The sequence below is a fragment of the Miniopterus natalensis genome, chromosome 6, assembly GCF_054644295.1.
Source record: "Miniopterus natalensis isolate mMinNat1 chromosome 6, mMinNat1.hap1, whole genome shotgun sequence".
Lineage (NCBI taxonomy): Eukaryota > Metazoa > Chordata > Mammalia > Chiroptera > Miniopteridae > Miniopterus > Miniopterus natalensis.
This window is the reverse complement of record NC_142086.1, coordinates 77,018,128-77,029,009: the sequence shown is the minus strand read 5'-3', so window position 1 is coordinate 77,029,009 and position 10,882 is coordinate 77,018,128. Positions and strand designations below refer to the sequence as shown.

The window sequence follows — 10,882 nt, the reverse complement described above, 5'->3', positions numbered from 1 at the left end:
GATCATGCCCTTGAAAATGGATTTTTGTTACCTTACTGGCGTTTCAGGAAGGAGCGGAGAGAAGTGTGCTCCTTTTTCGTTTGGTTTCGTTTTGTTTTTCTCTCCGCTGCAATTAACAGGAAGACCTTTCATTACCTGAGCTTTCTTTGTATTGAAGACAACTTCCCACGAGTGAGGAAATGGAGAACTATGTAATCATTTGGCACGGAGTCCAGGCTGACACTAAAAGGCCAATATATTAGGAAAGGGAAACATTTTTGTGAAAAAGAGGGAGTTATTGGTTTTTGTAATAATGCTGGCAATGTACACACAAGAAGAAAAGTAACTGCACTAGATTTCCGACTGCGGAGGACCTCTTTCTTAAAGTCCCGTGTCCTTTGTCTTTAAGATTTGGTGTAATAGGTCTTCAGAAAAAGAGAGAGAGAGAGAGAGAGAGAAAAGAAGAGAATTATTTTTTTGCATACTAACTTTTTTCCAAAAAATTTTTAAGTTGTATTTTTTTAAATCCTTGGATTGGTTTTTCTTTTTCTCCAGTTGATATTTGGCTGAAACGGGTGGAGGAAGAAGTGTTCTGTCCTTAGACTATTTTCACATTCTCCAAGCATTTATAACAAAATTAAACTTTCATTGTGTTTCAATACTATGGATAGAAATAGCCTCTTCACTTTTCTTTTACAATGTTTTTGGAGCAATAGAGAAACTACTTTTTGCATATCTAGAAAGATTTTTAAAACATACCTTCAACCTTAATTTTCATCTCTGAGAAGGTCATTAAGTCTGGTTCCCAAACTGTGCCCCGAGCCAGCCTAGGGGGGCTGCAGTGAAGTCATAGGGGACATCTGACGTACTTACAAATTTTTGAGGGAAACACAGCAACACCTGTTGGCCACTGTATGAACTACTAGCTCAACCGTAGGCTGTGCCACGTTACCTTTTTAGAAGACATATCTTTGTGAAGCAGGGTGTTCAGTGGTTGCTGTGATAAGCAGCAGAGAGCACATGAAGATCGATGTGAAACAGAGAATGTGGGTAGTGGCTTCTGATCTGATCCCGAAGTTTGAGTGTCTGTTGCCTGTGTTCCTGAGGGTTCTCCAGAGAAGCAGAAGCAGTGGGATGCATGCAAGCAGACATGTAGAAAGATTTATTATGAGGGACTGGCTCACATGCTCATGGAGACTGAGAAGTCCCATGATCTGCTGTCTATAAGCTGGAGACCCAGGGAAGTGGGTGGTGTAGTTCTGGTCCAAACCCGAAAGCCAGGGCAGCCAATGGCTTAAGTCCCAGCTCGAGCCCAGAGACCCACGAACCAGGAGTGCTGAGGTCTGGGGGCAGGAGACGGATGCCCCAGCTTAGGCAGGGAGCAACCAAGCCCTTCCACCTTTCTCACATGTGCATGCACCTCCCTGGTAAGCATAGTGGTTTTAAACTGTGTCCAGAATTCTCCAATAATCTTTTAAGAGATGGAGCCGAATCCCTTTCCCTTTGAATATGGGCTGGACTTAGTAGCTAGCTTCTAGAAACGGAATACGGCAGAAGTGATGGCGTGAGGCTTCCGAGTCTATGCCATAGGAGGCACCGCAGCCTTCTTGGTTTCTCCCTTGCATCGCTCGCTTTTGAGGAAGCCACCTGTCACGTTGTGAAGACACTCAAGCAGTGCTAAGGAGGTGCCCACGTGCCAAGGAACTGAGCTCCTTTTCCAACAACCAGTGGGGAACCTGAGGCCGCCTGCCAACAGCCATGTGAGTGAGCCATTTTGGAAGTGAATCTTCCAGCCCTAGCCAAACCTTCAGGTGGCTGCAGCCCCAGCTGACCTCCTGGCTGCATCCTCAGCAGAGATCCTGAGACACAGCCACCCGCTAAGCCCTTCCCAAGATAATAAATACTTGTTTAAGCCACGAAATTTTGGGGATAATTTGTTAGGCAGCAATAGATAACTAATAGAAGTGTGAAATAATAAAATGAAATTTTTTCTTTCTGTTTATGTGTTTTTTGAAAAAAATCCAAAAACAACTATTTAAGTTGTAAGGCCCTAAATACTCTTAAGTTATTAAACCTAACTACTTAATAAACAGAACTTTGCATATATATATATATGCCTGGGACATCTTGAAAAGTTATTGAGATACATGTCCCATGTACTGACAAAAATTGGGAAATTCATCAAGTTAAAGATAGTTGCTAAGTCTTTTTAACTTTAATTTCTTTAAGCATATATATAATTGTTATCTATCTTTGGAATAGAAAAGTTTATTACTTTTGATACTGAACAGCTTTTTTCTTAATATGTCAGTGGAGCCATGAAAACAGAAAAAAAAAATTACATGTAGAATTAACTTCATTAAGGAAAGTGATCGTTTGAGAGTAAACTAACCAGTATTCAATAAGTGTGAATGAAATTGTTGGCTTATAGATGCCAATGTAAGGGCTAATAAGAAATTTGAGAATAAAGTAACTTGCATTTACAATGAAGAATGGAGACACTGGTTTGTGGATATAGCAACACTACCTTCAATGCAGCATTCTGTTTACTGGAAATAAGAAGAGATGAGGCACCCCCTAGTGGTACTTGTTGATATAATTCAGAGGCAGAAAAAGTAACACAAGTTCCTTCCTTACCTTGGGACAGTGTTTAAAAGATACTTAACCTGTTTTTTACTTCACTGATACTAGTAAACCTTTGGTTATGACTTTGGATTTGAAGTTTCTGAATGCAAGAACAACACCCATGACTTTTTAAGCCAAACCCAGCAGCATCGGATAGCTTTCTTTTATCTTAGGAAAAACATTTTCATGTTAATATATTAATTTAATATATTAAAATAAAATAAAAACAAACTGGATGCAGTATGAAATTTTCTCAAAGCAGGTTGTATCAGCACTATGCAAGCCACTTACAAGCATCAAGGTACCCCTCACATTATGAATTAAATTGGCTGTAATCTAGCATCTTCCAACTTTCTCGTTCATGTAGCGAACAAATATTTAAAACGTTAACTTTGTGCTAAACACTTAACTGCATAGAGGGGTGCGGGGAAAGGCAGGGAGGGACTTGGAAAAGTGAACAAGCGTGGTGTGATGGGGGAAGTAGGGGAGGCTGTGGGAACCCACGCAAAACACCTCATCTAGGTCCAAGGGAGCAGACAGGCCCCCGGGGGGAAAAAGCGTGGAAAGGCCACGAGTTCGAGCTGACCCGCTAAAGTCGTAGTGCTGTCTTGGTTTATTCTAGCCTCACAAACGGAGGGCTTTAGTAAACTGTTGCTTGGATTAAAAATAAGTTCCTCTAGCAAAAGGACACCAACCATGCACTGCGAATTTGCTCATTACTGTTTGTACCGACAATGGGAATATCTATTCTCATTTTTTGTTTGCTTGAGAACAGTGACATTATCACCGCTCAGAGCAGTGAGTCATCCTTCGCTAAGAAGCCTTCTCCTAGTGTTTACTTAACCTTGTCTTCGGGATTGCCACCCTTCCATTCCCCAAGGGCGATTAATAATTTACGCCATGCGAATAGCCGGAGGACTGATTTAATCCACAATGCAGTTGCCAGAGAGCTCAATTTTAAAACTGCAAAATGATCTCAGCCTATCTTTAATGTGAATGAAAGGCAATTAGTTTACACTTTTTATGGCTAAGTGTAGCTGGCAGATGCTTAGGAACTTGGTGGAATTTTAGGACCCAACAGCAAGCTTAGCTCTACAAATGTCTGCATCTCTCAGCACACTGAGGCTGTGCTGTATTCCTTTCCCTGGTTCCAGAGCACAGTCACCTCTGGAGAAGTCACTTGAGATGCACTTACACTAAGCTAGCAGAGTAGAAATAAGCATTTGTCATGAAAACCATATTTTCACTCACTCAATCAAAGGGAAGCCTTAAAAGAATTACATTATCTTTACTTAGATGATGGCTAATATAACAAAACTTTTGAATTTCAAACTTATAACTAATGATTTGGCAATTATATATTTGTTTCTACTTATTTCTTATAATCATGAGTCAGAATTCATAATTCAGGTAGGTAGGTTGCAAGTGTAGCAAATGAGGAATAGCTTTGCTCAGGACCTTTTGGGTGCTGTTAGATTATGTCTAAAGAAGGTTTGTAGTCTGTGCATTCTTTTGGTTGCAAGTGAAGGAATCCAACTCTGCCTTATTTAAACAAAAAGTAGATTTATTGGCCTGTGTGACTGGAGTGAGGAACTGGCACCAGGTACAACTAGCTCCAAGTGGAAACAAAATAATTATTCCCTCCCCTCTCTGCTGAAGGACTGTAGCTCAGGGAGGTCAAATGGCTAAGCCCATGTCTTCCATTGTAATGAAGTGAGGGTTAAATCACAGAGTGAGGAGCCCTGCCTGGTGGCCTCAGTTGGCTGGAGTGTCACCTTGTACATCAAAAAATCTGCGGGTTTGACTCCCCATCAGGGCTCATTCTTAGGTAGCAGGTTCGATCCCTGGTTCCCGGTGCATATGGGAGGCAACTGGTCAGTGTTTCTCTCTCAAGTCAGTGTTTCCCTCTCTAAAAATCAATAAACATATCCTCAGGTGAAGGTTAAAAATGAACAAAAAACACAGGGTGATGTGAATAGCTCCTCTTTCTATATGCTTCACACTTTTAAGGGGTTTCTATAATCATCTCAGGAATGAGAACCCCCAATGCACAGATGAAGATGTTGCAGAGATTTTGACGGACTGCTCAAAGTACAGACATAATAATTAGTGGGCTGAAAGTTTGCTCTAAGGATACACGAATTTTCTATAGTGGTAGTAAAAAGGGAAATTGAGGTGCATACTCAACCAGACTGCTGTAGCCTACATTCCTAAAGATTTTTGAAAGTGGTACGTTTATATTAGCAAATTTTCTTAAGACAGGAGGGAGGACTAGAAGATACTACCTCCTTCTTTTTATCTCTGCAATTTTATTTATTTTGAGAATGTTTCTTCATGTGTAATCTGGCTGCCACAAAATCTCTATAAACATAGTTAAAATAGTTCCAGTCAGTCTGATAACACAAATGTCTTTGAAAACATAACCAGCAGGTACACTCAGTATCTTGAGAGTTCATGGCAACAAAAATAATTATAAGAGTTATATACACAAGTCAGGTTGCTCAAGTATTTAAACAAATATTTGATTATCTCATTAGCTCTAAAACAAATATCTCCAACTAATGATTAAAAAAATTTCTATTTGGAAAAAAACACTAATTTTTTTGGAAGAAAGTGAGATTTATGTTGGAAGGAAACACCCTGATGAAATATCAATTTTCTGAAGTTAAATATAATTTGAATCCCTGCTATGTAATGTTTATACACTGTGATTTGTAACTCATTTATACTCCATACAGATAAAGGAAATTAGTTTCAAGTTCTTTTACAGAAATAATTTTTATTCTATTTCCCTGTGATGATATTCCCTAATCTTTTGAAATGAAATAATTTTGTTTTGTTGAGAAATGTGAATTCTCTTTGAAGAAACACAGCCATTCTTGAACATTTATTAGGCATTTAATAATATTAAGGAATTGATCATTTTTTAAAGAGTGAAACTAACTTTTTAAGCTGGTCATTTCTCTGATGTTATTACTACAGAAAAATCTAGCAGAAGACTTTGGGATATAAGCAAGACTTGCTCACAAATGAAAATCAACACCCTCCATTATGGAAAGAGGGGAGTAATTGCTTCACTCAGCTACAAAATTAGAAGAAAACTGCCAGTGGTCAGAGGGAATTTAATCACAACCTGCTTCTCTTCTCCTTCCTCACAGAGAGAGTTTTGGTTATAAGCCTATATTTTAGTTGTAATTCCAGTTTGGTCCCAGAAGAGTGTCAGTGGAGCTTCCACTCAGTCCACAAACAACATCTAACATTGGCCTGCACCAGAGACCTTCCAAAAAGACTGAGTCCTAGCAGGCTTACCTAATACAAAGAAACAAACCTAAACAAGCAGCCAAAATGGGGAGACAGAAAAAAAAAGCCCCAAATGAAAGAACAAGTGAAGTCTCCAGAAAAAGAGCTAAATGAACTGGAGATAAGCAATCTATCAGATACAGAGTTCAGAATACTGATTGTAAGGATGCTCAACAGCATGAAAAAAGATATGGAAATTCAGAAGGACATAGCAGAAATAAAGAATACATCGGAAGGAATAAACAGCAGATTAGAGGAAGCTGAGGATCGGATCAGCAAATTAGAAGACAGGGTAGAAAAAAATCACTCAATCAGAGATCCAAAAAGAAAAAAACAATTAAAAAACAGGAGGACAGTCCAAGGGAGCTGTGGGATGACATGAAAGGCAACAATCTTCATGTAATTGAAGTGCCAAAGGAGGTTGAAAGTAAGCAAGTGTTAGAGAACCTGTTTGAAGAAATAATGGCAGAAAACTTCCCTAACCTGGTGAAGGAAAAAGTCATATAAGTTCAGGAGGCACAGAGAGTCCCAAGCAAGAAGAATCCAAAGAGGTCCACGCTCAGACACATCATAATTAAAATGCCAATAATTCAAAACAGAATCTTAAAGGAAGCTAGAGAAAAGCAATCTGTTACCTACAAAGGAGCCCCCATAAGGCTGTCAGCTGACTTCTCATCAGAAACTCTACAGCCCAGAAGGGAATGGCATGAAGTATTCAAGGTAATGCAAAACAAGGATCTGAAACCAAGGCTACTCTATCCAGCAAGGCTATCATTTAAAATAGATGGTGAAATAAAGACCTTCCCAGACCAAAAAGACTGAAGGATTTTATCATCACCAAACCAGCATTGCAGGAAATGTTAAAGGGACTGCTGTAATTAGAAGTAGAAATAGAAGCATTGCAAGAAATGTTAAAATAGGCATAAAGAATTAAAATGGCAATAAATAAGGACCTATCAATAATCACCTTAAGGACTTTAAGGGAGAGATCAACAGCAATACAGTCGTAGTCATGGGCTTTAACACCCCACTGACTTCACTGGATAGATCTTCCAGACAAAAAGTCAACACAGAAGCAGTGACTCTAAATGGTACACTAGATCAGATGGATCCAATTGATATTTATAGAACATGTCACCCCTCAGATGCAGAATATACATGCCTCTCAAGTGCCCATGGTCATTCTCAAAGATAGACCACATGTTAGGACACAAAACCAGTCTCTATGTTCAAGAAGACTGAAATCATATCAAGCATCTCAGATCACAATGGCATGAAATTAGAAATCAACTACAGTAAAAATGCTCAAAAACATTCAAGCACATGGAGGCTAAATAACATGTTATTAAACAATGAATGATCTTAACCAATAAGATCAAGAAAGAAATCAAAAACTTCCTGGAAACAAATGAAAATAAACACACAACAACCCCAAATCTATGGGGCACAGGGAAAGCAGTCCTAAGAGGGAAGTTCATAGCACTGCAGACCTACCTCAAAAAACAAGAAACATTTTTAGTAAACTATCTAACCCTTCAACTTAAAGAATTGGAAAGCTCCCCTGTGAAGCCATCTGGACCAAGGCTTTTGTTTGCTGGGAGTTTTTTATTACTGTTTCGATTTCATCAGTTGTTATTGGCCCATTCAGGTTTTCTGATTCTTCATGATTCAGTTTTACATGATCTCACATATATGTGGAATCTAATAAACAAAGTAGACTCAGGAACAAAATAGATCCAGAGACATAGAAGCATGGAACAGACTGATGAGTCTCAGTGGGAAGGCAGGGGTGGGTGGATGGGGAGAGATTAACCAAAGAATTTATATGCATATATACATAACCCATGGACACAGACAATAGTGTGGTGAAGGCCTGAGGGGGGGATATGGGGTAGAGGGGATCAATGGGGAAAAAAGGGGGGATATCTGTAATACTTTCGACAATAAAGATAAATTAGAAAAAAAGATTTAAAAATTAAAAAAAGACCTCCCCCTTGCCCCAAAAAAGTTACCCTGCTGTTCATTTTGCCCTTGGCCCTAACCTATCTACAAGCTATGTGGCCGTTCCTGCCTCTGAGGCTGCTCAACCTGTTCAGCCACCTCCAAGTGGAAACTCCAGACTAACACCCCAAGCCACTCCCGACTTTTCCCTCTCAGCATATGTTTTGCTTCTTGTTTCATCAGTTCCCAAAGTGTGTCTAAAAGTTACCTGCATCCTGACCTCTTGTCTTTTTTTCTGGTAAAAGGTAATCCCTTCATTTGGGTTATGGAACCCTCACTCATCTTGTTTTACGTTCTCTAGAACCCTGTTCCATAAATTTTCCCCCTCTCCTAGGTCGTCAACCGTTCTCTGTTCATTGGTTCATTCTCCTTAACATGCAAACGTATGCTTTATGAGCTGCCCTTTTGCTGGGCAAACTGGTTTAATTCCCAGGCAACTCCCACAGTGGCCACTTGTCCAGTGGAAACAAATCATTGGTGGGCTACAAGTGCAGGTGTAGCTCCCCCTCCGGACAGGTTAGGAGTGGTGATTGGAGCCCGGCCTCATTCTCCTGTCCCAGCTCTGCTGTTTACTAGCCCTGTGGCCTTGGGTGAGTTACTTAACCTCTCTAGGCCTCTGTTTTCATATGAAAAATGAAGGCCATAATAGCACATCCTTCGAAGGTTGTTAGGGGAACAATATCAAATGTGTTGGGAACAGTGCATGGCACATCGTGAGTACTAAGTTGAGGGAAACAGAATCTTGTTCTGCTCATCAAAGAACTTGTTAAGACATTTGGAAATAAATGGAAGAGAACAGGTGTTGTGTTCCTTCAGTGTCAGACTTTTGTGCTCAGCTGTGGTTTTTAGGTGTCAAATCTTAAAAGATACCACTCAGTATCCCACACCCTCCTCTTACAACTCATTACTAAATGAAAACTAAAGCATTCTGTTAGAAGCACTGCCAAGCCGGTGCTTAGCATAGTCTGTAGCATCTTCCTCAGAGGGATGTTTGGGAATTGCTTTATGTATCTATCACCAAAGGGATATTCTTTTGACCCTCTGTCCCCTGCGCTCCCCCAAAGACTATAAAGATACTGAATCCTTAGCCAAACTGAAAACATCAGCTTCTTTCAAATTCCTACCGAATAAAGTCCAGATTCATTGGGTAGCTTGCTGAAGTAGTATTTATTAAACTTTTGTTTTTTTTGAGAAACATCTTGTTCTTTGGGCGAAGTCTTCTGAAACGTTGTCTGGTACAATTGTGTCATCAAAATCAATCCAGTGGCCCAAGCAAGAAAACAGTTCTCCATGCATCCCTGTCCTGTCCTCCTTCACCATCCCCCCCTTTTTAAAAAATTTTATTTTTGTTTAAAATATTACAGATGTCCCTTTTTCTCCCCAATGACCCGTTCCACCCCATCCCATCCCATCCCCCCCCAGTCCCTCTCCCCACCATTGTCCATGTCTTTGGGTTGTGCATATATGCATATAAATTCTTTGGTTACTCTCTCCCCCTCCACCCACCCGCCCTCCTCCATCCCTCTGACATTGGTCAGTCTCATCCATGCATCCATGTCATTGAATCAGTTTATTAAGTTCTTTAGATTGCACATATAAGCAAGATCATGTGATGTTTGTCTTTTGCTGCCAGGCTTATTTCACTTAGCATACTATTCTCCAGGTACCTCCATACTGTTCCAAAGAGTACAAGATCCTTCTTCTTTATAGCTGCATAGTATTCCACCATCCCTTTAATCACCACATCCCACTGGTTTTTATCCCCAATCTCTCACACCTCCTACCTTCTCCTAATTGTAGTTTAAGGACTTTCCTATCTCAGTGGCTCACAACCTTAGTAGTGCATTCAAACCTTTCTGACCCTAAACATATATATTTATTTATTTCCAGACCCACCCTAGGCCAACAGAGCCAGAACCTCTGGGGATGAGGCCCAGTCATTATTTTTGAAAAGTTCCTAGATTGTCCTGATGCTCATCCAGGGCTGAGGACTTTCCTGGGCAATGCAGTGACAGGCTGGCATTTCTAGTCAAATAGCAATCACCATATTGACTACATAGCCATGTTGTCTAGCACAGTCCTAATGTATGTCTATTTCCCAACATAGTTACTAACAGTGCCCCCCTTTTACTCTCAAAAGTGTCCTGATTTGCTTGACAAATTATATATTAACTCTAATTCAAACATAGATCATTGAAAATAAATTTCCTTACTTGATAGGAATCAGTAAAAATGTAAATATTGTGGGTGCACATGCATTAGCCTTCCAGCTAAAACAGAAAATAAGTGGTTTCCATGTAAGCCGAATGCTCTTTTCCGTTTTCTGGTTTTCACAGTGACAATGGTTCATGAACATATTATCAGAAGAACACTTCATGAAAATCAGAAATTAATTCCATCTATTTGTTCAGTTTCTCACTTTCTAAGTGTTTTAAAACTAGCAAGAATCCATGTCTATGCATGATGAATATTATGATTTATATTTCCTGCTATATTTTATCTTTAATTTATAACTAAAAGTTTATCAGTGTAAAGAGGGGCTGAGACAGGGACTGTTCAAGGCACCCTTCATGATTTATCAAAATGTGGGCAATAGGCTATAGCATATGTTGCGTATAGCATATGTTAAAATATGTAAAAGTCAGGAGGAAATGCGTGTGCATAAAGACCAGCTGAGAATAAACTGGTAAAGACATGCTTAGGACAAGAAAGAGAAATATAATTGCATCTTAAAGGTTTCGTTTACTAGAGATAAAAATGATTGGCTTTAGTCTTTGTTAATGTTTACTGAAGCCTAGTTTACTTATTTTAATAAAGATATATACTTTTTTCTTTTTGGAATGGAATGGGGAGCATTATTGGTTAAGATTAAATCTGGGATCAAGCTACCATTTAAGCCCCAGGCTAACTTCAGTCTTTGAAGTTCATAGTGAGTGACCATGGTCTGGTGGCAGGAAGTTCTAGGACATCTTTTTGA

At 39.6% G+C, this 10,882-nt stretch overlaps 1 non-coding gene across 1 annotated transcript; it reads left to right on the top strand.

The window, feature by feature from the left end:
• The first annotated feature begins 251 nt into the window (after positions 1-251).
• Positions 252-404, top strand: LOC148092955 (small nucleolar RNA SNORA81). The gene has a single exon (XR_015714748.1). It is a non-coding gene; the product is annotated as a small nucleolar RNA SNORA81 (small nucleolar RNA).
• The last annotated feature ends 10,478 nt before the right edge of the window (positions 405-10,882 follow it).